This window comes from Suricata suricatta, chromosome 15 (assembly GCF_006229205.1).
Source record: "Suricata suricatta isolate VVHF042 chromosome 15, meerkat_22Aug2017_6uvM2_HiC, whole genome shotgun sequence".
Taxonomy (NCBI): Eukaryota; Metazoa; Chordata; class Mammalia; order Carnivora; family Herpestidae; genus Suricata; species Suricata suricatta.
This window is the reverse complement of record NC_043714.1, coordinates 77,280,939-77,287,697: the sequence shown is the minus strand read 5'-3', so window position 1 is coordinate 77,287,697 and position 6,759 is coordinate 77,280,939. Positions and strand designations below refer to the sequence as shown.

At 57.0% G+C, this 6,759-nt stretch overlaps 1 long non-coding RNA gene across 1 annotated transcript in view; it reads left to right on the top strand.

Annotated features, from left to right (window-relative positions):
• LOC115278950 overlaps positions 1–6,759 on the top strand; it is an 11,084-nt gene that overhangs the window by 4,032 nt on the left and 293 nt on the right. The window lies entirely within an intron of this gene.

Genomic DNA, 6,759 nt, shown 5'->3' with positions numbered 1-6,759 from the left:
CAGGAAATGGAAACTTAGAGCCCCAGACTCCTCCTCCCACCCCCTCTGCCCCTCCCCACCCGGCCCCACCCAGCCTCCCGCTGCTCCCACACCCAGCCTGCCCCCACACCCAGCCTGCCCCCACCCCCCTAGGCAGGGGCTGCAGGATGCTTGGGGGCCACCAGCCTCTGACCCCATCCCTGCAGGACCTTGGCCCTCTGACCCAGAGCAGAAGGAGCCCGGATCTGAGGGCCCTCCACCCAGGAGGGCAGGTGGCTTCCACACCCAGCCTTGGTCTCCACGTCTGGAAACGGGGTGACCATGACGGTTTGCGGGCACAGGGGCAGGGGACTCAGGTCAGTGTTGCCTGGAGAAGAGCAGGCGCCAGAGCGGGAAGCTCCAGTGTGTCTCCCCAGGGGCGGAGCGGTGGGGGCCCTGCCGGGCAGGGGCGGAGCTGCGGGGCCGGACAGGCAGGGGAGGAGTGGCGGGGGCACAGATGGCGCAGCACTGCCCCTGCCCGGCGTTCTGCTGAGAGAAAAGACTCCTGAGGCCCGAGATACAGGGGAAGCCGCTTTGTGCAACACAGACACTCGGATCACTGGAGCAGCAGGAGAACCCAGAACTGGCCCGCAAACGCACGGCCAGCTAACCTTTGACAAAACAGGGAAGTCCATCTAATGGAATAAAGACAGTCTCTCCAGTAAGTGGTGCTGGGAAAGCTGGACAGCGGCGCGCAGAGAAATGAGCCCGGACCACTTTCTTACAGCACACACAAAAATAAACTCTAAACGGATGAAAGTGCTAAATATAAGACAGGAAGCCATCCAACTCCTCCAGGAGAAAGCAGCCAAACACCTCTCTGACCTTGGCGGCAGCAACCTCTTATTCAACAAGTCTCCGGGGGCAAGGGAAACAAAAGGAAACTTGAACTATCAGGAACTCGTCATGGTTAAAAAGCTCTGCACAGCAAAGAAAGCAATCAGCAGAACTAGAAGGCAGCTGATGGAATGGGAAAAGGTATTTGCAAATGACATAGCAGATAAAGGGTTAGTATCCAAAGTCTATAAAGCGGGTACCAAACTTTACATGTGAAAATGAAATAATCCAGTGAAAAAATGGGCAGAAAACATGAATAGGCACCTTTCCAAGAAGACATCCAGCTCGCTAACGGACTCATGAAACGATGCTCAACATCACTCACCATCAGAAAATTCAAACCAAAACCACGCCGAGATACCACCTCACACCAGTCAGAGGGGCTAAAATGAACAAATCAAGAGACTATAGATGCTGGCAAGGGTGTGGAGACGCGGGCCCCCTCCTGCACTGTTGGTGGGAATGCAAACTGGTGCAGCCGCTCTGGAAAACAGTGTGGAGGCTCCTCAAAAATCTAAAAAGAGAACTCCCCTGTGACCCAGCAATTGCACTACTGGGGATTTATCCAACGGACACAAAAATGCCGATTCGAAGGGGCCCATGCACCCCAATGTTTTTAGCAGTGCTGTCAACAATAGCCAAAGTATGGAAAAAGCTCAGATGTCCATCAACTGATGAATGGATCAAGAAGATGTGGTTTATATATACCATGGACTACTACTTGGCAATGAGATAGAATGAAATTTTCATTTGCAGCAACGTGGATGGAACTGGAGGGTATTACGTTAAGTGAAATAAGTCAGTCATAGAAAGACATATGTTTTCAGTCATATGTGGTACTTGAGAAACTTAACAGAAGACTATGTGGGAAGGGACAGGGGAAAAGTTTCAAACCGAGGGAGAGAGGCAAACCATAAGAGATTCTTTTTTTTTTAATGTTTTTTATTTAGTTTTGAGAGACCGAGACAGCGCGAGCAGGGGAGGGTCAGAGTGAGAGGGAGACACAGAATCGGAGAAGACTCCAGTCTCTGAGCTGTCAGCACAGAGCCCAACGTGGGCCTTGAAGCCACAAACCATGAGATCATGACCTGAGCTGAAGCCGGACGCTTAACCGACTGAGCCCCCCAGGCGCCCCAAGAGACTCTTAAATACAGAGAACAAACTGGCAGTTGAAGCGGGGGCGGGTGGACAGGGAACCCGAGGGGTGGGCATCGAGGGTGCTTGTCGGGACGAGCACTCCGGGGTGCATGGAAGCGATGAGTCACGGGCATCTACGCCCAGAGCCAAGAGCACACTGTACACGCTGCACGAGCCAACCTGACAATAATTACATTTAGAAACAAAAATAATAAGGGCCGCCACCTTAGTTTTCTTTCTGAGTTGGTGCAACCATGCGTAAACTCTCTTTAAACCAAAAGCCCGGCTTACAGCAGCTGCGTCTGAACGAGTGGTCTAAAGGAAAACCGTCTTGTCCGTAATGTGTGGACCAGTTCTACACTCTGCATTCCTTGACGTTGAACTTGTGCTTCCTGCCCGAGATGCTAATCTATAACCTGGAGCTTTTACAAGATATAAAGCCATACCCAACCCTGTAAAAACTCCAGAGCACTTTCTTCTCTGAGAACTGCACGCCGCTGGGCCCCTGTCCTCTCTTGGGCTGAAATAAAACTCTATTAGAGTCTCAAAGCTTGGTGCATTCTGTGTCCAGAGGTTCCCAGTGTCTCCAGGTCAAGTATGATTTCCTGGCCTTGGCTTTTGAAGCCCGGGGGCCCTCACCGCCTGCCATCAGTGCTTCCCTCCCCAGGTGGCCCACCCACTGAGGCCAGGGCCTGGCCTCCCCTCCCCCTGGGGCTGAGCCAGGCCAGGATGGGAGGTGACCTCCCTGACTTGGCAGGAGGGCTCAGTCACGAGAGCCCCCAAAAGATTACATGAACATAAAAATGTTAAAAAGCAAAAGTGAACCCCAGAGGGAGCTGAGCCGCACGGTGTCACCACAGCAGACAGATGCACGTGTGCGTCTTCTGCCCTACGGAGCAAGGCGCACGCACATCCCAGCACTAGGGCGAAGGACCTCTTGCTTAATTTAGCACCTACAGAACATTCCATTGTCTGTGCAAAAACAATCAGAATTTCCTCAGCAAGGGCCTATTCTTCCTTCGCCAAGTTTATCAGTTGCTCCCAAGGAAATCCTGTCGGTGCCCCTCAGAGAGACCTCTGGTCCTGCTGGCGGCCTCCTCCGACACTGCCCTGCACCCCGCTCCCCGCTGCTGTTCATGGAACTTTCCAGCCACGCTTTGAACGAACTGCTTTCTCTCCCTTCTCCGACTTTGCTCACGTATCCCTTTCTCCAGCTTGAACTTACAAAATCAAATGTAAAATTGCAACCTCCGCACCCCCACGCTCCAGAGCGTCCCCAGCGCCCCGGCCTGGAGGAAGTTACCTCCATAGGGTTACAGGGTGTGGTCGAAAAGACCACCAAACGCCGAACAGCAGCGAGGCATGATTTTATTTACGGCGGGGCCAAACCTGGTCCCCTGATCTTAAGGAGAAAAGAGCAGAGAACGGCCCGAACGGAGGCGGCCCTGATGTTTCCGGATGTGACCGAGGCAGAGTACATCATGATTTAGTTAACCAACGGCCGTGTACAGCATTTCAAGGGAGCCAATTACATTGTAGTACACAGACATTGGTTTTGGCCGAAACCTATCATTTTAAAGTTCTTTGTTCCTTTAAAACGACCAGTCATAGTCAGACACCTCAGATACCACCGGGCAGTGACTAGGTGACTTTCACCTGCTGACCTTGCCTTTGACCAGGTCTTAGTAGAAGGGGTGGGGAGAGTTTTGCAACCTAAGTTCTCTATCCAGCAGCGGACTGGTTGCAGAAGCGAGGTGAGGCGGTGAGTGATTAAGCGGAACTTATACACAGTAAGCGTTCTGATATCTTATACGTTGACCTGTTCCCGACAGCGCACTCCCAGCTTACCGCGTCATCCAGGTCTCCTTACGGCGCAGAAATGTCCTTTCCGCCCATGTCCCCCACCCGCCCTGTAGCCGGCACGCTGCTTGTTAAGAATCTGTGCTACATAAACAAGGGTTGTGTGACGGGGGCCAGGAAGGGACCACCTGCCTGACCTAACCTCTCTGGATTGCAATCATGGGGGCTTCGAGAGGGAGATGTTTCCAGCTTCCTTTACTTGTTGGAATTCCCTTTACACTGAACTTGAAAGAGCCCCCTCCCCTCTCTCCTGGCTTATTGTAATTGTCCCAGTCCCCGCAGAGGACTGGGGCTCCCCCAGAAGGCTGGGTTGGCGCCCCCTTCTCTCCAGACCCGCTGGGACTCACCCAAGCCTGCTGCGGGATCTGGGAAACACCACGCCCAGGGGCGGAGGTGGGGGGGGAGCAGCCCCGGGGCCCTGCCTCAGCTCAGCTCCCCCAAGTGCAAGCGTTGACGTGCTCCTGACACACAAGCATGCAGCTGCCGGCCAGCAATGCAGGGGCTCCCCTGCTTCTCAGCTCCCCCATTGGCGGTGATGTCGGGCTGAGGAACCCGAGGAGGGCTGGGCCCCAGGGAATCCAGTTTATCATTCTTGCCCTTAAATGAAGCTGTGAACTTATACCCCTCGGTCACTGGGGTGCTCCACCCCCCTTTCTCTGCCTCAATGGGCCGAGGTGGCAAGGGGGTGGGAGGGGGTTGCTCAGCAGTTGGAAACTCCCCACAGCAGCTGCAGAGATGGGCATCAGATGGGATGCAGGCATGGGTGGGGGAGGGGCTGCCAACAAAGGACAGAAACCCCAGGTGGCTGCCAACCCTGGAAATGGCTTCTGTCTCAGTGCTCAGTGCTGGGAATCCAGAGCAGGGCTGGGCCCCCACTGAGGACGGAGGCCCAGACCCAAGCCTCCCCTGCTTCTCGAAGTGGCCTGTGCCCTTGGTGGTCCCTGGCTCCAGGCTGCATCTCCCCAGTCTCTGGCCCTATGGTCACTGGGCATGCCTCTTCCTGAATGCCTGTCTCCTCATAAGGACACGAGTCACCTAGGACTTAGGGCTGACACCACGGCAGTAGGGCTCCTCTTAACTTAGCCAGTTCTGTCTGCAACCACCCTGCTGCCAAATAAGGTCAAATTCACTGGCAGGTAGGACTCGGACATATCTTTTAGGACCACAGTCCAGCCTGGAAGAGGGAGATGGGAGACCGACCACCCTGGGGGGACTGAGTGAGTCGACGGCACCTTGTGGGCAGTGGAGCCCGTGGGAAAGCAGTCCTCCCCCGCCGCCCCCCCCCCCCGTGATGGATCACATGCAGACCCTGGGCTGAACTCGGGGTTTCCATACGCCCAGGCATGGATGTGCCCCGAGTGCGTCTAGGACCCTGGAACGGCCCTCTACCAAGAGGGAGCAGGGCTCCTGGGGGACACGACCGCTCCAGGGCTGGGGCCAGCAAGGAACCATGGAGTCTGGAACATTCTGATACCAGAAAGGCAGATGTCACCCCCACAGGACGGGGACGCGGCAGGACACAGAGGCTGGGAGCACCACGTCTGCGGCAGTGGGAGCCTCACACGGCACAGACAGAGACGGATCTCAGCCTACAGAATGGGGGGGACCCCCAGGTCTGCACCCGGGAAGGCCAGGAGGAGGGGGCTGGCCCAGGCTCCTCAGCTCAGGGGCAGGGAGCAGGTGTGAGCACAAGCCCCGCCCTCGGCGCCAAGTCTACCCGCACCAGTCAGCTGCCCTGGGCCTTGGCCGGAAACAGTAGAACAGCGTCCACCAAGGGGGTGGGGGTGCTTCCCGGAGGTCGTGGGGTACATGATGGGTGCTGAGATCTTACCCCCTCACTCCCCGTCCAAACTGCCTCTTGGACGCCTTGGGATTTGGGCTTCTGAACCTTCCAGATTCCCTGCATTTCCTGTGCATTCTCCCCCACCCAGCCCTCTTCCCTTCCCCCACGTCTCCACAGCCTGGACATGGCCAAAGTGTACAGGAGCAGTCGGCCCTGCCAGGGACATGCTAACTGCAGGATTCCTGTCCTCTAAAGGTAGCAAAGAGCAAATGTGAGGGCCAAGGTCCAGCGAGGGCTTTGCGGGACCAAGCAGAGGCTGGGTCCCTGCGTGACCTGCTTTGGGGAAGCCTGCAGCCGTGGGACGATGCGCTGGACTAGTCGTCAGAGACACAGGGGACCCAGTCCTACACCGGGGTCTGCCGGCTCGTGTCCAGCTGCCGTGTGACCAAGGCTGCACCCTTGCCACCTTCTGTCAGGACCTTGGAGCCCTCTCCGGGAGGAGGCCTGCCCTGTGCCCCGTCCTCTCGTTGGCACAGGCCAAACCTCTCTGCCTCCCTTCGGCCTCAGCTCAGCCTCTACGGTCACTCAACCCTGAGGCCGCCTGCCACCCCCAGGGCCCCTCAGGGACACAGGGACCCCGCCAACACCCACTGAGGCCGAGGGACTAGTTGGAAACACGACTGTACCCGCTCCGATGCGCTTGGAGACACCGGGGGACCGCTTGGGGACCCGTCAGCACCTCAGGCCAAGTGGGAGCCCGCCCCTGTGACAGCACACAGCAGGGCAGGAGGGGCACTCGAGGGAGGCCCCTTCCAGACACATCCACGGGGGCCGCTCACCCTCACGTGAGCAGAGGGCCTCTGTGGTCTCTGCGGAGTCACAGGTCAGAGGAAAACAGCAAATGGGGCCAGGCGAGGACCACTCTGTCCCATGAACCGAGCAGCTGTGGTCCCTCTGTGGAGCCTGGGCTTCTGCCCAAAGTTTGGAATACAGCTGCACCGGAGGACTTCGGACGTTTCCGGATGTTCACACGGACACGCCGCGGACGTGTGATCTTCCCCCGCCGCTGGAGACGCTTGTCAGAGTCACGTGCACGCGGCGGGACAGAGGGCGGTTCTCACCTG